We start from the raw sequence: 21,104 nt of genomic DNA, 5'->3' as shown, positions 1-21,104 counted from the left end.
CGAGAGGAGTAGTATCGCTTTCGACCACAGCCTGTCTCTCATCTCAGTGCTGCTTTGTCAGTGAAATCGGAGCCGCGGGGAGGCGGTTTGACAGGTCTGCAGGAAAAAAAAAAAAAAGTCAATAAAACACAGCCATTAAGAGACAAGTGTTTGGAAAGTAAATCCGATTTATGACCCAGATTGAAAAGTAAAAACACAGCGAGGTAAGAGGAGAGTGGTGAGATTTTGCTTAATCTCGCTCCGACCAAAACTGCCCATCTGAGAAGATCCTCCCACCAAAAGTAAACTCTGTGTGAACCGGAGTTGAAGGAATGCTGTGGTTGGACGCAGGTTCCTCGTTTCAGCCTGACCAGAGGGCTGGGTATTAGCAAGGACCTTGTGACACAATATGTGCCATGATACACAGGCCATCATATGATTTGTATCACAATAAAGAATAATGTGTAAAAAAAAAAAAAAACTGCGTAGACTAATAAAATATACAACATATTATATAGTATGTAATAATGAATTGCGTGACAAAATTGAAATTCCCGTAATGCACTTATTGAACACACTGCACTAAAATGTAGATGTCATGCAGATGAAAATGAAGAGCGATATTCAATGATACATATTAATAGCAGGGAAAGAGAATTGATACATTGCTGCAGAAATGAATATCACAATAAAATGCTGTGCCAATATTTCTGCACAGCTATATTTTCTGTGGTGCAGAGGATAAATCACTTTTAACAACATAACTGGGTCCACCTTATTATTTGCAAAATTGACTGTTAACCATGAAGAATGTGCTCTCCTCTTGTGAGTCTGAATGCTCGAAACCTTGGAGGAAATGTGGACCACACACTCCGCAGTACGAGGCATCTGGCTGAAACGTGAAATGAAAAGTGACAAAAAAATAAAAATTATGAAATGTAAAAAAATAAAAAAGTGAGATTTTCTTTAAATACGTTTTATATGATGCACAGGTGTGGTCTGTTACACTGATTTTAAATCAGTGGAGATGCTAATAACGCACTCAGACAGTTAAAATGAGTGCAGTGCAAAGATGTGGCATATATCCATGTTAACCATTAACTGCTATTGATGTAGGTAAGGCATTTCATAAATTCATAAGAGGCTGTGAGACAGAAGGAGAGGAGACCACTGGCATAGAATCTCCTTGACATCTGGATGTAAACATGATTGCGCAACATTAACAACTATGCCAGTAATGTCATTCAGGTGATTATATAATATTTGTGACACGCCTACTTAGAGGCAAGCAAGTTAACTCAGCAAGTAGAGACTGAGCCAACATGGTGGATTGCCCAAACCAACTTCATCCTGCTTTCTGTCACCATTTCTTTGCTTCTTGGATTTTAGTACGACAGTTCAGCTGGTTGCAATACCAACAGTGATCTTGGCTCTGCTCCCGCAGCCTCTGAACTTTGTCTTGCTTGGTTTCGCTGTCAACGAAACAGCCTTTGTTTAACTCTGTTGTGTTTCTGTTGCCTTGACTTTACTCAGTGCCGAGGCCTCAAATTACTGAAACTTATGATCTTTTGGACCTAAATCTGAAAGCTTTGAGTCTGCAAAAATGAGGAGGCCACCGCTTGGTTTAATAATTTTGCAGATGCTAAATAAATAACTACAGCTCCAAAATGAACCTCTCATCACCTCTCAAATAAAATATTAACAACACAGGACAGTGAATACTCAAGTCTTACTTAGTAAAAACAATAAATTCAGGGCACTTACACCTAATTTTCAGCGAATTTCCAATCCAAATTTTTCAAGTCTGCAAATGAAGCACAGGGAGTGGCCATTGCGGTAACTCACTGGAGCTTCACGACTCCTCTAGATAACAGCTTCTTGGAATTCACCTCCTCTTTTGACCGAGAAAATCCAAAGAGCTCCTGGTGAGTGAGTGAAGGAGTGTCTGGATCCTGTCTACTGTGTGTTTGACAAAGTGCCTGTGGTGAGACATGATATCCAGGCAGTGAGCGCATAGGAAAACTTCATCACCACTGATCAAGCCAGACTGGTTCCTCTGTCAAAAGGGAAACCAAGGGGTTATGGGAGTGAGACAGCTGTACAGCTCTCTAGCACATGAAAACACACACACACACACACACATACACACACAGACAAATACCCACAGAGGCTTAGGCAAAGGTGGTAAATCGATGGCTAAAATAATAATCCTGCTATTGCGATCATTAATATTAATCACAAAATAATAGTCTTCTTGACTTGAGGCCAAAAAGTATGTCACTGTACTCTCTGCACCTTAAAAACAACAAACTATTTCACCCAAATTAAGTTCTGTGAAATATTACACTGTAATAAAATGTGAAAATTAAATTTGTTAAACACAATGATGCACAATTAATTCTTTGGCTCACACACACACACACACACACACACACACACACACACAAAATGCACTGTGTTGGCTGGTGTGACTGGGTTGGCTGCCACTACGAGTGATAATCCCTAATTCTGTGAATGGTGCCCGCCCTAAAACACTGTAATACCTCATTACGCAACAACTCATTCACTTCCAAACTTCACACTTGCAGCTGTCTAAATCGCTCAAAGATGATCCACTAATGCATTTTCCAGACCTTGTTAGGCACTAACTGACCTTAAAACAACTGTTAAGGAAGAATAAGAATGTGTGCTGCATGAACTCATGTTGCAATTATGCATCGTGTCTCAGCATCCGTGCATATAAATGTCAAATTCGCGACAGTGTGAAAAGATGATCTCGCATACTGTCTCCAACCTGCTATAAATGCGATTTGCTGATCCCTGTAGGATACATTCTTGCACAAATGAGGGATGGGGAATGAACAAAAATACATGAAGGAAATGAATCGATGGAGAAATACGAGGAGAAAGAGGGGCAGAAGTTCTCATTCAAAAGCTAATTAGGAGATATACTTTGCATGGACACAGGGACAGAAATCAGCAGTGGATTATTTGCAGTATCAGAACATTGATTTACGACACAAAGTCATGCTGGCTGGTGTGGCAGCTTTCCACTGCAGCATCTCTCGCCATCTCTCCCTTGTAGCTGATGGCAAAACAATGGAGTCTGTGTGGAAGAAAGTTAATAAGTTTCCATTGTTATTCAGTGTCTTTCTCTACCTGGCGACTAAAGCGTGATCTTGGCCTTGCTGGTCACAAAGACGTGCAACATTTGTGTAGCTACTATTTGATAAAAGATTTGAGACAGCCGGGGAGACATTTTCTTATTGTTCTGTTTTCTGTCTGCATGTAATCTTTCTTCAAGTGAGAAAAGTGTAAAAAAGAGAGAGTGAAAGGCAGAGAGAGGGAGAATGTGTATTGTTATGTGCAGTAACGTGATTACCTCCAAGGTTAAATTCTCATTCAGCGGCCTCACCAGAAGCTGACACAGATGGCACTGACGGAAAACCGACGATGACATTAAACAGACGCTTTGTTCAAATATACCCAGGCGTGCACAACACACACAGAGAGATGTATGCACATGTACACACCCACACAGACATCAGCGGCAGGCATTTGTACCACGGTTGCTTGGACACCTCCGTTCATTCAGAGTTTTTTGGGTTTGCTAACCTTCTGCCACAAAGTGTTAGACACCCTGCTGAAGCCCTGATGAGTCACAGAGGGAAAAAACTGCACAGAGGACAGCAATAATTACTGACTTTTGTGTGGAATCTGTGTATTGTTATTTTGGGGGAAATAATGGAAGGGAAAAAAAAAGAAAACTGAGCTGAGTGGTCTAAAATTTTAAATAATCGCCCTTGAATTGAGATTTTAGACTTATTTGCTTCTATTTTCAATTTCTTTCTTTTCATTTCAAGAAATTAAAGTCAAAAATTTCCTCTTGGGTGTCTTTTTTTATTATTTCACCAACTGGCTGGATGGTGAACTGGCTCACATTTTCTTTTTTTTATCTTTTGAATTCAATTTTGAATTTAAAAATATAACTGATAGGCATTAAATGCACCCCTTGTTACAGTTTGGCATTCCCTGCCACTAGTTATTACATAATTGTTGCTATTAACTGAAGAAGTCATCCTTCAGAGATATTATACAATAATTTAGTCAAATCTGTTTCAAGAAGTGTGCATGCCAACGCTGCAGATCATTTTCTCTACCAGTTTAGAAAAATTAATTCTGCAAAAACCCAAGGGAAGGCAAAAGTTGTTATTTTTTTTAATCCTACTTTTCTCCAGTCCCCTCAGGGCTTCTGTAGAAACCCACTGTGGTCTGGTGCAGTGTGCGAACGTCTGCCTCAGCCTGCTTTAACACACCAGACAGAACATCAAAGCAACTTATTAAGGACAAACTCATCTATTAAAAAAAAAAAAAAAAAAAAAAAAATCAGAGTTAATCATCTTTGTCATCACACAGATCTGACTCCACACACCTGAGCGCAGTGGGATAATGCTGACTGACAGGAACATGAAGGAGGAAGTGATCAGCAGGAACCTGACGGCCCCTCTGCCAGAGCTCTGTCACCACCTCCGTCGACCCCGCCTCACCCCAATTAGCCACTCACTCGTTTGTGATCCACGCTGATGGCTCCAGCCACAGCGCTGCCAACTGTGCTTTGAACCGTCAACACTGGTGGAAACGTTTCACTGAGGACTGACACGGTCAACGCAAACTATTCGCTGCCTCTATTCTCAGAGGAACAGGCGAGAGTGGACAATGTAACCCGAGAACTCAGAGGGTGCTGAGGATTATTCCCACAGCTGAGCATGTGCAAGCTCCAGGGCAATAAGCTGCAATTGTTTATAACTGCTGTAAGGATTTAAAGTAATCATTTTATGACAAGTAAATGCCCGATTTGCTGCTCTGCATCACGGCTGTATCACAAAATACTCAGCTGACGGGCTACTCAGTTCACAGAAGCATTCACAGGTGGTGCCTCCTGTTCTGCTAAAATGTGTCTCCACCTCGATTCCACACCATTTATCATGATATTTCAAAAAGTTACCAACAGATATTGTTGGAATTTAGCGAACAGATAGTCCTTAGACTGAAGATCAGTGGACTGGAGACACAGAGATATGAGATTTCTACCAATATACAATTGGAGTTCTTTTTTTGCTTGTTTGTCATAACTTCTATTGTATTAATGTGCTGGTGAAAAAATGTCCCACATTCTGGGCTTCCAGTTTGGCCGCTAAACAAACTATAAACAAACTGTTACAGAGGCTGAAGCTTGCAGGCTGGAGGTGGCGGTTTGCACCAGTGCCATGTTTTAAAAAAGATTTCATATGATTCCATCAAATGAAAGCAGCCTACCTAAAGAAGCTACTTCATAATAAACAGAGATCACACTTGTTGTTAAGTTATTTCAAGCAATAACTGTCCACTGACTCCAAAGGGATGCTGATACATTTTTTGTAAACCACAGCTTATCACCAAAGATGTCACCAACATCAAAAATAAAATAGTACCTTGGAATTTTAATATTAAATTTGAAATATTATATAATTAAAAATCCACCATAAGGGATGTGTTTTATGTTTATGGAAGCAACAGCAGTAGATTGTGATAAATGTGGGACAGTAGAAGAACTATAAGAAACAGAGTGTTACTGTGCAGGGCTAGCATCTACACTAAGTGCAAAACAGCAAAGCCCGACCACTTCTCACCAAAGGTGTTGCCAAAAACAAGAAAAACACAGATCAGGTGGATCAATCACTTCAAACTGAATCAAGGCCTCCATTAGTCCAAAAGTAACTCAGGTAAGATGGGTTTTGGAAAGTCACTTTTAATCCCAATTTAATCCCTGTCTGGGAAACCACTCCTATAACCAGTGCAAACTCACTGCACAAAGACTCAGCGCTCAAGACAAAGACAAGAGAAGAAGCTCCATGAAGATAAAAGAGCAATTGCCCCCTCAGTATCAAAACTACTTTTTATTTGCTCTACCCACAGCTACCTAAGCATATCTCTTTGAAGTTAGAGTTAGAAACCTGATGTGTGGCCAATTTACTATTTAACTATCAGTGTCAAGCACATGTAAGCGATATTATCATCAAAAGAGGATTATCATTGTGGAAAAACTTGACAGGAGAGATAGATGGAGGGTATGCTTATTCACTGACTAGCAATTCTGTAAAAAAAAAAAAAAAAAAAAAAAGATACTCCAATGTGCTGCATTTCATAATAAATACCGTTTTCTCCAGAACAAGAGCAGTAAGGCAGTCCTCGTACATACTAGTACATAATATAATAGAACAGAATGGAATAGTGTATACATTATATATATATATATATGTAAGTTAGCCAACAGTCAGCTGGCATTTTGAGCAATGTAGTTATAAAATTTAACCATATACACATTAACTACATGTATCACTTTGAGCATTAGAGTCAAGTCCTTCCATCGCTGATAAAAGACCAGACTAATACCAACCAGCCTGAGGTGACCTTGGGACGATTCATCCCAGCATCTCCTTTGTTCAGGCCGGCTCTTCTCCTGAGGAAGAGATATCCTGTTTGTCTTGCTACCACTGGCTGATAGGTTGGGCTTATTGGATTAAGGCAGGCAGATGTAAGGCTTGACTCTCTCGGTGATGAGGGAATCCCCACAAGGCAGGACACAGCATGGCAAGACAGGACAAATTCCACAGGAAGGCTAGCTGTACGACTGAGCTTCTCAAATCCCGTAAAACCTTGATAATCTATGACATACTGGAGAGTCCTAACTCCATAACTACACAAACTAAATGACCTACAGAAGCTTTGTAGATTGCAGGGTCAAATGTTACAGGTAAATGATGCTAAACCATGGGCCATTATGACCCAGGTGCCTGCAGGTTTTCAGACAGCTGATTTTATTCATTAGAGATGACCGACTAACCGGTGCAATTTCTACCTTAACAGAACGTGGTTTTAATCCTGCGTTTAAGATAGCTGCCTGGAGCAAGCAGCGTTTGTGACCTTTTGGCTTGACCCTTGACACCGCCTTAACTCGAGACAGTACGGAGGTGAGATGTTTGTCACTCTAGAAGAAGATCAGGGCTTGTGCTCTGTCAGCTGATGAGGGCAAAGTGAGATGTCCTGTTACTGTGCAGTCTTTCAAACACATGGAGTCCCATAATTATAATCAGAAACAATTACTTTATCGAGCCCATAATCTGAAGGACTCACATCGAGTCATTGCAAATTTAAAGCAATACGTAGCGGTATTCCTGCTGAGAGAATATGGAACCACCTCCACGGAGAAAAACAAGTCTTGCATGTATATTTAATGAAGCAGTGTTTGGAGCTCAGTGCAAGCTGGTGCACAGGATCTGATGTTTCTGCTGTCATGCAGTTTTTCACATCCAAGGTGTTTTTGACATCTGAGAGATTTGTATTTCTCACAGATCTCTCTGGTGCAATAACACTACTTCTCTCTCTCTGATACAAATAATATTGGCACCTCTGCCTTGGCCTACTATGGGTTTGCATGCTTTTCCACAACCAACATGAAATTTTCAGCCAAAAATCTTTTTTAACTCAAGCAAGTAAAGGGTGGACATTCAGTTAATTTTTATTATGCTGTATTTTGAATGCTCAAGGAATTCAAGGAAAAATGCCAGATCATCTGTGGCCCAGTTTGGTTAATAAATAGCAGGCTGGATCTATCAGTTCTTCAGCTGAAAGCTTAACATGCACACTGGTGTGTTGGGGATCTTACATGGGTATTAGTAATCCTGGATCTTTTCCAGGACACAGAGAAAAAGAAGAGGAGAAGGAGTTTGTAGGAAAACCAGAGTCAAGTGGTTTCATTCCAAAATTAATTAAGGGTTTAAAGATGTAATTACTACTTAATATTTGTTAGTCAAAGCTTCAAAGATAATTGCAGATGATTGTATCCTCAAACATGACGGTATTTTACAGGATAGGGTCAAGGAGATATTTAAAGTGTTATTTACTTGAGGTGACACACATTTTAGCATGAATATGGACAGATCTGATTTCTCAATACATACTGCATTACACGAATCTTTTTTGTGAAATAACATCTTCTGTCTGGAGGATGAATAATTTCCTCCTACCAGTGTCCTTGAATGTTTCACCGATCTTGGCCATCTGACTTTTGTTGCTACTTCAGATCAGGCCAGTGTTTCCTCTGCTGTTTTCTGTTGAATCCACTCAAGCATCTACAGCTACTAAGGAGTAACTAAAGGTATTAGGCACAGAATGTTCTTCATTGGTGTGTGAGGCCTGGTTCATTTCAAAATATTATGAAAAAAACAAATGTGGATTGCCCAATGGAAATTTTTTCACCTCACTCTTACCCTCCCTTATTTATGCAGAAGGCAGCAATGTCCTCCCCCTTCAGTGAATTAATTTGATAAATGTAATGAGCATTTACAAACTATAATAACAAAGCACCATAAGCCCAGCTCAAGCTACCAGGGCCCATCATAGATAGCCGGAGCCGGATGCCGGAGATATGTGATCATCCTGCGCCCTGGTAGAGAAGGCACGTAGGCTTGATAAGCTCCCACAGAGAGGTCATGCTACAGAGGTCACTCCCTGGAGATACTGTAGCTCTCGATGTTCTGTGCATCTGGAGCGAGCACTGACTTTTATTAACCGCATAAAAAAGAGCAAGCACAGAACCAGTGATAACCTGCAACTTGCTTGGCTCTTACTAAAATGACTAGGCTAACCCCGGATTTGAACTCAGGTCTCTGCTGTAGCACACCTAGCATATGATTTACCAACCAAACTAAACTGAGAGAAACTGTTAGCAAAAATTCATTTAAATTCATTTAAAAAGCAAGTGCTTAAACATAAAAGTTTTCAGAAAACACGGCGGGTTCAAAACAGAACCGGTCCACAGGCGATTCAACATTCTTGGTGGAAACCTTAAAAAATTTAAGAACTGTCGAATGCCTCAGTGGTCAAAAGCTGTAAAAAATAATGGCTGCGGTTACATACATACATTTTTGATATGGACAGTCAAATAATCCTGCATAATGACTGCAAGAGCATAGACTGCAGCTTCATTTTCAAGGAAGAGCAGAATCAAACTCAATGGTAAAACCAGCGTTATTCAACTACGCTACACAGCAAAGTTTGATTCCGATTAAACTAAACTAAACTAACATTATCATATTATATATCATACATCATATTTGTTGATGCTGTTTGCCGGGATCTGTGCATTTGAGACCCTTCCACATTGAGCAGCTCTTAGATGGTGGATGGTTGGAGAATTTATCCAAGGTAGATCTCCAGAAGGTTCTGAGAGTTCATGCAGCCTGGAGGAGCAGTATGTTTCACCGTGGCCCACTGGCACACACTACTCCTCTGTTCACTGGACACCCAACAGTCGAGCTGTCAGCCTTTATGCAACCCCCCCTTTCCTAAATCCATCTCGGCCTTTTCTCTCTGTATCTCTCTTTCCATGACAGAGGCCACTGATGGCTGGTCAGATAAGCATGCAGCTGGGGGACGACTTCAAAACGGACTGAGAAAGAGCAGCTTTGTTTCAGTGCAAGCCGGACTGTCCTGGAAACAGAAAGGAAGCTGGCTGGACGGAGCAAAGAGCCATTACAGTGGCCGGGTGTATAAGATTGGGTTTGGGATGGGATTAAAAGACTGGTAGCACCTTATGTGTGTGTGGAAAGAATGTCTTTTTCCTAAGTTTTTCTGTTGATGGAGTTTGAGTTTCTGTAGGTGATGCTCTTTTCTTTGCCAATTCAATCATGGTGGATATCGTTATTCATGCTGACTGCCCACTTCTTTTGCTTATTGCAACCCAACTGCTGTCACTGCCACTGGAAATGTGAAATGCATTACTTCCTGTGTAGTAGAGTGGACATTTAATTGTAAGAAAATGTTGTAGGTTATTCCTTTAAAAATACTTTTGGTTCAAAATATGATTAAGTTGATGTTAGGTTGCCAGGTTCTTCGGGAAATTCAAGCGAAGTGGTGTAAAGTTAGGTCAGCTCGTCTGTCTGTGATCTTAAAATTTATGCGCCCACGTCTTCCCCACACCCACACCACCATCTCCCACTGTGCATCATCAATGAGTCTCCCCCCGTCCCAACCCACGGGAGCCTCAATACTAAGCATGTTTCATCATTTAACCCTGTCCACCCCCTATCTATTGAACGTAGCGTGCACAAAAAAGCAACATTGTGGAAGAGGGAGAACAAATGCTATCCAGCTTGAGCTAAGAAGCCCCAACACAAATGGATTGGACGGTATCTTAAAGTACTGACAACCAGTGACACCAAACCAGCTCCTAACTAAAATCCCTGTCAACATATGGTACATTAAGTTGTTCTGATTAAATTTATGCACTGTTACAGTCCACTACTCTAGTAACCTAACGGACACACTGCTCAAATGAAGTCACTGCATCAAAAATACAGCAGGACTAAATTATCAAGTAACACTTCCACCCACAGAAGCTATAGTCCTTTCACAGAAAGCAGGTTGGATATACCATAAACATACCCAGTGACCTAGTGAACCTTGAGACCAAAGCAGCCCCACCCTGCAGAATGAACTCTATTCAAACACCATTCAAATTCAGACTGACTCATGTCCAACAGCTGCGTAATGGCTCAGTCACCAGCAGTACTGAGAGCGTAAGCTGCTCCACACGCACAGCTGTGGAAACCCCAGAGGCCTTCTGATTATCAAGACTTAACAATCCAAAGCACTAAAAATATCACATTTTATTTGTACCAGAGCCAAAACATGCACTAAAGAAGGTCTTTCCACAAGGTTACTCAGCAATTAGTGGTGAGCTCAGAGTTAACTTAGCAGAGGAGTCTGTCTTTTGATATGTGAGCAACATATGTTAGTCAGCAGAGAATGACTGCGGCTGTTTGGATTTGAGGATGGTTCCAACTTCGAGGGCAAACGCAAAATAATACCTGTGGTAACACCCCAGGTTCAAATTATTGTCTATACCATCTGAAATCTGGGTACTTTATCTCCAAGGGGGGCAAAACTGATTACATTAACTAGCTGGGAGTCTATATGGCAATATGTATTGTATTAACAATACAGATGTGGTCTCATTTCAGAAATATGTCAAGCTAACTATCAGCTATGACAGTCAAAACAACTGTAGTCAGCAGCAGTCACTTGTAAGCAGAAATGATGATGGTTAGGCTTTCTACCAGATCTGACAAAACCCTATTACCCAGTCAACTGTAATGCTTGGTTAATAGGCCTAGGATTACAACTAAATTAGTCTAGCCCTGCCTGTTAGTGTTTCACGCAATGAATGGTATGGGGGAGGGTAATGGGCACAGTTAAGCAAAAGAAACTTAGTTACAAGATAATAAAGAACATGGAGCAGAGCACGCATTCACACTCACTGGTTTAGATACATCAGAACAGCATCCCCTTGTCGACCATCATCCCAATTGAATAGCTCTAATCAGATAAAAGCCAGGCCATCAGAGAAGGGAGACAGGCTCTTGTGAAGGGGTATTCTGAGTTAAACTCTTCTAATTGCACTCAATGAGCAACAAGGGAATAGAGAGAGTGGGGGGCCTAGTGGTCTAAACATGAATGAATGCCTGTCCAACACATGCACACACAAACAGACCCACACATGGAAGCTAGCATACTTTCACGGAAGCACAGACAAAAGCATGCTTTTATACACACATGCACATGCACACGCACACGCACACACACACAAACACAAACACAAACAAAAACACAGAGGCATGTGCACGCACCTCTTTTTACCAATCAGACATGTACAACAAATGCAGGCACTGAGATGTAAACAGGGAAAAAGACGGGGCACACTTGGGGAACTTGGGCCAGATGGATGTGGCAGGAGACACAGCATCAAGTGTGCAGAGCTACAGCTGACACCACTTGAGAAGCCCTGCACACAAAGAGGGGATTTAGCCCATGAAAACCAGTGCCGCTGTCTGGAACAGGACATTGCCAACTGACAGAAACCAGGCTGCCAGAGAAAACCCACCCACCCTAATCAGCACTATTCTGAAGGGCTCAAGGCCTCCACAACACACCACCCACCCAAACAAAGACGCCAGCATACCAAACTACTTGTGCGTCCCGTTTCTCTTTCCCCCTGCTTCCAGCCAGTCATCAACATCATTACTTACATGTCAGCAGGATCGAGAGTGGAACAGATATCTTGAGTGACAGCAGGAAATGAGAGGTGATTTTACTGAACACAGCCATCCGTTAAGCTTGTACAGCAGGTCCAATGCAGGAAGGTAAACTTCATTTGATCTGGGTAAAGAGCATTAGCCTCACACTGAGATTACGGAACATCAGAGCAGGAACACTGGGCTGTCTATGGTTTCTCCCCTTATTGCATCGGGATGTCAACAGACAAGCTGCCGTGCAAATGTCCTATAGTGCAGCTCCAGAGTCCATAGGGATAAAGAGGTGGGACACCACAAGAAAATAAAAACAGGAGCAGGGACCTCCCTTTATCTGTCCAAACTCTACATGAGTTAAATGAGCATGTTTCTAGTTTCTACTTCACATTGTACACTGACTCTCTTCTACAGAGCCACAATACTTGTGCAAGCTCAAGTTCAGTGTTTTCATGAAGGGCACTTCAAGAGCAAATATAGCTAAGGCAGGGATTGACGCATTCAGATCCTACAGTAAATAGGCTTTTCTTTTTGTGCAATATCCATGAGAGAAAAGTGGGGGAAAGTGACATAACTATTATTTGATATAACCAAAAGCTGTCGCAGTGACCATCTATGAGAAGAGTGAGGGTGACCTCTGCACGCGTGATAACATTCTCATTATCCTCAGAATTTAATTTCTGTCTCCATTTCTTATGTGACACAGTCGAGTCACTGTCACAGTCACGGTCAGCCTCAGCGATCACCACGGTCAAACATCAGTCACAGGACTGACGTTTGGTAACCAAGCACCCGTGAGCACACTGAATATCATCAGCACAAGCTAAATGAAGACACCAACCTCGTGGCCCATTAATATAGCACTTGATACTTACCACTGACAGGTCATAATGTAAAATCCTTGTATGGCGGATCCACTGACAATAAACACAGCAACCCCTTATGCTGACGGTGCAAACTTGAAGCAATGGGGTCAAGTGGCAAAGGTAGCAACCTCAATAAACGTCATTCTTTGTTCAGTGCCTTGTCTGCAAATCTGCTGTATTTGTGCACGTACATGACATTGTTCTTGGTGTCCTTATTTTGCTCATTTGATTTTCTACAATAACAACGTAAATATTGACTAGGCCAGAACAAATGTTGTGTGGTTGCCATGATTTGTCGGACAGAGCCACAACAGCTACACATTTTGTCCTATTCTGGTTCAGTTTGCTCCGAGTATCCTGAATTATTCACGGGGTTGCCACAAGCAGGATGGTCGTAGTAATGCTAGGCCAGGACCATCCATGGAAAACCCTCATAAATAAATGATCACGTGACAAATAAGCTTGACGTCAGTCAGGTGAAGCCGCTGCCTCTCTATGTAAGACTATAGCCTCCACTGACTACACTGACAAATTGGCTACAAGTTGTTTAAAGCATGTCTGAAAACAAGCCTGCTTCTATTCCTCTTTAGTTCAACACAATGACCTTACACAAACCTAAAAAAAATAATTTGGTTTTGACTGAAACATTTTAAGCACATTCCTAGAGCAATAGCCATGGGTACAAGAATCTCTTGGCCCAAAGCATAAATGCCAACCAAACAGTTACATGAGTAGTTGATCAGTGTTGACTGTACTTTGCAACTGGAGCCTCGCTCTTCTGCATTTAATAGTGCATGCCTCAAAAAGGAATGAAATCACGCCCCATATAATAAAACATCCCACTTTAAGACTGCACGTCTAAACCCATATACAACACCACCTTATAGCTTAACCTTCTCCCTGAGGGTTCAGGGCATGACTTTCCCACATTGATTAATATAGTGCCACTGCCGGTCCCTGAGTCCCACTGCTTTCCCCATCAGAAGGCGGCCTGCAGTGAGTCAGAAGGGCAGCATGCTTGCGGGGTGAGCGCAGCGTTTTATGTACCCTGCAGTCGGAATCTAATGAAGCCAGTGTTGGTGTCTGATGGCTGGTATCTGCTGGGTGGGCTCATTTTAGCCCAGTGCTTCAGAGGCATGGGGGGGTTCGGGGAGAAACCCTTCACCTCTGTACAACAGGCAGGACGGAAACAACAGGCATTACTAATGGTGAGCTCATCAACTGTGACCCTGTCGGCAGACCCTGCCAAGCCACATCACTTTTAATCTCCTCGTCTCGGATCAGCACAATGGCGGTGGGCTCATGGGTCCATCACAGACTCACAATGAAGATTAGTGATACCAAGGAGTAGTATGGTGATTGTGCATAGATGGATGGATGGGTGGATGGATATGCATACTGCTCAATTCAACATCTGCACCACGCTGATGAGTTCCTCCGCTAGCTATAAGCCACGACAGATTGACTGCATGCATGATCTCATCCACTCATAGCATTTTTGTTCTTCCAGTTGCTGGAAGCTTGCCTTTATAATCTTGTCACCTTTTAGCCATCAATTTTGCATTATAGACAGCAACATCTGTGCATGAATGAAGTCATGTCCTGGAAATATGTTTATAAAACAAAAGGAATGGGGGGATTGTAGACAGGAATATGTGTGCAAATTCATAATATTTCCATGAACTTGTCGTTACTGTATAATTAACTTAGACTACTGCAACAACACACATTTATTCATATTTCATATGTTGCTAAGTTTAGCTAGGGCCGCTAGTAAAGTAAGTTCACCTAAATATGTCAGCAGTTGGTGCTCATGCAGCACCAGATCTGTGTGTAGCCAAGGGAACACTCAACTCCTGATGAAGAGGTAGAGAACTCAGCAAGAGCTAATGCTGGTAAAACACAGCCGCTATTTAAGAGGCCAGGACATTCTGACAACCTCTTCTTGCATGCTTTAGCTGCTTTAGTGTTTTTCTACAGTTCAGTACCAGATGACTGCAATTCTGCCTTGGTGAGCATCCAGATTTGCTGACACCACAAATATTACATTTACTGTACGTTGCAGTGAAATCAGGGACAGAAACAAGCCTTGTGTCCACAGTCACATTTCATAATGTGGTCTAATTTCCCATAATGTGGCCTTGTGCAACTTCAGTTTCTAGCTCCTTTAACCCCTTTGACATTTGCAAGGTAAATGGGGTGTAGGGGAAACAGATGAAATACACAGGTGAAATCAAGGTTGAGAAGGAGTAAAATTAAAAACATCTTCAGATAATCAGGCAATTTCCTATCATTTTGAGCCAATCGATGGTGATTCAAACTGATGCTTGTGGAGCCGTCTCCAAGCCCAATATTCCTCCCACCGCTAAGCCACTGGAAAGCTATTAACATAGAATAGCCTGACTGTTATGGAAGTTAACACATGGTATTGTCCCTGGCTATGACCGCCACTACGGGCAGCCAACAGGTTTCTAATAAACACAGGTCAAGCCGTTGCCATGACAGGAAGCATTTTGTCTCAATCAGCAGGTTGCTAAGATGAATTCTGGGAGCTGGACCTTGCACGCATAGCATTCCCAGTTCCCAGACCTACCTCCCCCTACACAGTGACCCTCCACCCCCGAAACAAAACCTTGGGAATGTGAGCAATGTGGGGCTGCAGCTCAGAGACACCTGTTCAGACAACCACGCAGGGCAAACCGTTCAACACTGGGCCTTGTCTGGGCCGCTGCGTCCGACCCCACCCTGACCTTTGCTGCCTCCAGACTCGAGTGCTGCTCACTCAAACCTAACAATCATGTTAACATCTGTATGCATGCTGGATCACGTGCATATAGATGATCACACGGTCGCCAACATTCATACGGTGCAGACATGCCATTCCAGCTCAGCGGGGCAATGTGCATGACAATGTCTTTGCTGCTTTCTACTCATTAAAGACGTCAACAGAAAACCTTTTCTCTTGTTTGATAAACGGCAATCACCAAGCACCAATGAAGAGTCTGTGAATATTAACCATGTAACCGAGAGTATTTTGCTGCCATGATAATGACGCCATTACAGCCTCACCATGGTGCTAAGACTGTTGACATTATACTAATACAAGCCAAAGAAATCAGCTAGACTAATTCAGTTATAATCAAAATCCTCCAAGAGACACTCCATACTTGTCCGGATTGCAGCACGGAGGCTCCTTACCTATTCCTGGTGAAGATGTAAAAGAAGAACTAGGCTATTCCCAGAGAGAGCGAAGGAGCTGGCCAAAACAGTCGAGGACCCATTGAGGTTTTGTCGAGTCAACACGGGGCACTGTGCCTGCTCTCCAGAGAATGCCCTCCTTGGTATTCAAATAAAGGCAAAAGAAGGTCATCCTCTTTCTGTCTTTGTCTCTCATAACCAGAGCACCAAAACAGTGCTGAAAAGACTGAAGGGACCCAGAGAAACAGAGTACGCCTACACTGTACCTGACAAGCAAGCAAGCTCCAAGTTTATAAGGTCACCTTCAATATTAGCCAACAGATTCAAACAAATGTGGAAACAGCATTGTGACAGCAGCATATTGCATAGCTGACAGTGAAATGCAGTTTTGCAATGAGATGGTGAAATCAGTGGGAATTCTCCTTTTAAACTCTACTTGTGCAAATAATGAATGACCCTTAGTCCAGTGCCTAAACATCACGTACAGCAGTTCACATGCAAACGGACAACCAAATACACTTGCATCCACCATGTATGCAGTCAGTAATTGTCAAGGGAAACAAATGACTCAGTAAAAAATTAAATGGCATTTTTCAGCAATTAATTATTGTTAATGCCTTCAGACTTTCATTCACTTGATCAAGAAACTAGTGAAATTATGGTTGTCAGGAGGGTTCATAGGTGTGGTTATACCAAACAAATGAAGGATAATACACTTAAACATGATCTTAACCACATCCTTCTGTTATTCAGGTCTTAGTATATTGAGCAACAAGGGTGGTGAAGGACTACGAGACATAGTGTGCTGTATCGTTGCACTGTACACATATAATTTAAGAAGTGAGCAAACAAATGAAACTGAGCTGGGAACTAAACGAAGTCGGCTAAATGCTGAGTGGCCCAGTGAGCTGCCAGCTCAGAGGCTTGGCGCTGTCACCCGGTGACAAGCTCCGTGTCATCACACTTGACTTTGCACAGGACAAGGGCTCTGTATTCCCTGTGGCCACACAAGATGGCACAGTGTCACTCCTGGCCAGCACAGTTCTACATGACAATGGGGAGCTTGGTAGACTTCACTATACCTTTCATTAGTTATTATGAAGCTTTGGGATGATGCCAGGATTATCCTGCTGGCAGCCACAGAGCAGGCATGTTCCATAGGCCCAAGCATATGCCCTGGCGTTAATTCATTTATGATGCAGCATGATCTGCCAACAGCAACTTTGTGCTGTGGGTGTGTTTTGTGAAAGCTGCAGTTACGCCACAAGGCAGTTCTGTGATTATGATATGCAGATATGGTGGCCTCCCTTACAGGTACTTCTTTGTTTGCTTTTGTGTGTTAAGTCTAAGCTCTGCGGCTACTAGCTCCCACTGTTGGCTGTATACAATGACTAAGACAGTTTACTGTAATTAGCAAGGCATCCTCAACATTACATTGTAGACTCGCAGTAACGCTGCAGCCACTTTCCCACGCAAGGTTGAATCCCAGAGGTATGTGAAGTTACACACACGACCATGACAGAACCGGAAGTTATGCGGTTTCGTATTGAAATAAAAGCACTAAAAATGTCATCTGTGGAAGGCAATGTGACATACTTGGGTGACAATGAAAACATATTAAGTATCAATGAAATTGTTAGCTCGTGTCACTATGGCCCATCAAACTCACACGGTTATTCACATTACTGGCCCCAGCAAGAAGAATTGAGGCATATAATCTCAGCAGTACTGTTATCAATATAAAATTATTACCAACACACACAGGCAAATGCAACATGGTCACAATAAACACACTGTACACACGTCCGACATCTCAAGTATCAAGAATATTTTCAGAAATTGGTACACTCAAGGTGACGTATGAAAAGAATTTTTCCTGATTTATGTTTGTTTTGAAAAATGAAGCCGGAAACGCTCTCCTTGCACATGCTAGCTTAACAAGGCAGGAGATAAGTTAGTACATACAATGTGTTGATCCTCACTGCCGCTTCGGAGCTCGGTGTTGAACAGCTTCTTGTCGGCCACAGTTTACTCCAACGAAAGCAAAACTTTTCAGGATCATTTATTTTCCACTGCGACGCCGTGATTTGCAATCTACCACCTCGGCCAGTTCAACTCATCCCCGCTCTCCTGGAGCTCTGCTCAACACAACCTTTCACGGCGCTACGCCTCGTCCGTGCCACACTCCAAAGCAGATAAAGTTGTTCACCGTCGAGCTGTTTAGGAATCAGTTTGTTTATCTACCTACGGTGTTCATGACCCGTCATTTGTAGTAACACGGCCGTTCTGAGATCAGTGAGAAAGAAGCGCTTCGCTACACGGGCCGCCCATCCTTTCCTTTCATTGGTCGGCTTTCTGTTAAGGCGAGTCCTGTGGTTGTGAGCTGCATTTTCATTGGCTAATCGGCTTGTCAATCAAACGCTACCTCCTGCGCAGTAGCCCCGCCTCTCCACCGACACAAAAACAGGACACTTGGACAATAACCTATTTCTTAATCAAATTCATATAGGAAATTTCGATTTATAAAAAAAAAAAAAAAAAAAACACAGATCAAAAATGAGCATGGTTGTGATATGCCACATCTACGATTTTTTCAATTATTATTATTAATATTATTATTATTTTTTTTTTTATTTCTATTTTTTGTGACCATATAAGCCCCCAGCCCCTTTTTTCTTTCATGATAGGGGAGACATTACACACAAAATCAAGTAAGTGAAATGTTGTGCTGACGCTGCGCAACACATCTATATCTATTCACTGAGGGACTCACATATTCGTTTTAAATATGCATACCTTATTCAAATAGTAAGATGGAATGAAATTAAAATATAGACGAAGTGAATGATACAGAAAAATAGTGTATACTCAGGATAACCCTGATAAACATATTGGTGTGGTGTGCCCTGTGTAGCCCCACATTGCCCTCTTTTCAAGGATAAAATAATTTACTTTCAACCTAACGGAAGGAAGGCAAATTAACGGACCTATATCAGATTAGTCAAATTTATTTTAACTGCAAGACCATACAGACAACACAAATCTGAGTCCAAACTCATGTAATTTCACATTTGCATGCATTTATATAGCCTACCATTTGCCCATTCTAAGAGTTATTCACCCTCTCCACACCATTATCGACTGCAAACTTTATATGTGCTATTACAAATAACAATAACAATGACAATAATAATATATTTGTCGTACTAAAGAGTTTGGGTAAAGCCTGTAGCTGAGATAATTGGGAATAAGATGTGTGCGTTCTGTGGTTTTTACAGCTCTGTTATTGAAAAGTGGTTCGATATCGCCCCCTACAGGTCATAACATAGTAAGATGCAACAAGTAATAACTGAAGCTTGAACTACAGGAGTGCTGCACACTGGGAGTGGGGAGTCCATCTGCTGTAAGACTAGCATCTCCTCAGTCCCAGTGAAATGCATGTCATACCTCTGACCACTGATCCTAAATCTGCCTGGAGCTGTGGTGGGGACTCTGCCTTTTATGTGGGCGCAGATTCCCCACTGAATGCAGCCCTGTCACCACAAAGCACGACAACACTGGTTGTGTTGCACATACATTTTAGGAATGCGCACATACATGCATGCAGGCTCACATGCAACCTGTATGTGTTTCTTGTGTATGTGTGTGCGACCTGCTTGTTCCAGAAATGCACCAACAATGGAGGCGCGCCCACTGGAGCCCCCTTGTCCCCACATTTAAGTGCATTGTGTGCCAAAACGCTGAACCGCAGCTTCTTTTGTCCATAGTCTGGGATATGATCTGGCATTTATTGTCTGGGAACAATGGAAGCCCAGCAACAGCCACTGTCTCAGCCATCAATATGTCCTGGTCAAGGCAGCCAATGTGGAGAGACTGCTTTGCAACTCCTCCCTCTTTCATTTCGAATGACCAAATGTAAATTAATCACCATGTTATTCCTAGAGCTTTCTCATAGAGACTTCTGGAGTGCCTGTGGTGTTCAGTGCCATCTTATATTCTATGGTGTTTCTTTTTCTAAACCCCTATGGTATCAGTATAACATTTCTATGTTATTATATTTGCATAATATCTTAGGATTTCTACGTTTATCAAAGAAATGTCGAGGGAAAAGTCCGAAAAGTCTCACACATTGCATAATTGGTATAATATACTATTTGGCTGCATTAGTGTAATTTTATTTAGTACAATGCAAAATCTATGGCATTTCTTTTTCTAACCCACTATGGCATCACTATGACATTTCTATGTTGTGATACTTGTACAATATCTTTTTAACATTTATTATAGGGTTGCCATGTTCTTACTAACAAGATATGCAGAACTCTGCCATTTAAGAACAAAGGAAGACAGGTAACACAGAGTAACACGGAAAAAAGTCTGCAAAGTCTCACATAAATAATTGGTATATTATACAATTTGGCTGCATTGCTGTCGTTTAATATAGTATAATGCAAATGTACCCTTAAGAAAAGGAGCCATAACGATCCTGTAATAGGCCACATTTTTGAAAGATGCCATATGACTAAAAAAGTAAGTTCATGGAGGAATATTATAGGAATATTTCAGGGATTGTGCATCTATGGAAAAACTTTGCATGCGATATCAAAGTATAACCAGTAGATGTCAGGAGAGAACAAGTCAAGGATTGCTCTTGGTCGGTCCGCTGGTAAAATCTGCTGGCGTGTATAACGCATGAGCATCAAATCTCCACTTGTTTCGCTTGCGCTTTAAGTTATGCGTGCAAAATAATAATCTGTCCCCTGCACACACATACATAAACAACGGCAGGAACGCATATCAGATATTTATGAGTTTAGGCGACTTGACTCTAGTCAGCGTGTGTCCCGGATGTTGCTGACGGGGGCGGGGGTTGCTGGCAAGGTTGCCAGATTTGCCACATTTCCAGCTTTGTCAATCGCATTTGCAGTTTTTT

The 21,104-nt window shown here is 42.0% G+C and overlaps 1 protein-coding gene across 4 annotated transcripts in view; it reads right to left on the bottom strand.

Annotated features, from left to right (window-relative positions):
• mpp7a (MAGUK p55 scaffold protein 7a) overlaps positions 1-18,392 on the bottom strand; it is a 140,402-nt gene extending 122,010 nt beyond the window's left edge. For 2 of the 4 annotated variants that reach the window (XM_030079632.1, XM_030079633.1), the window contains exon 1: positions 18,137-18,392. The gene's annotated coding sequence lies outside the window, so the exon portion shown is untranslated. The remainder of the gene's footprint in view (positions 1-18,136) is intronic. The other 2 variants (XM_030079635.1, XM_030079636.1) reach the window with 2 other exon arrangements.
• Positions 18,393-21,104: the final 2,712 nt, after the last annotated feature.

The sequence above is a fragment of the Myripristis murdjan genome, chromosome 20 (assembly GCF_902150065.1).
Source record: "Myripristis murdjan chromosome 20, fMyrMur1.1, whole genome shotgun sequence".
NCBI classification, from domain to species: domain Eukaryota; kingdom Metazoa; phylum Chordata; class Actinopteri; order Holocentriformes; family Holocentridae; genus Myripristis; species Myripristis murdjan.
This window is presented reverse-complemented; position numbering and strand designations above follow the sequence as displayed.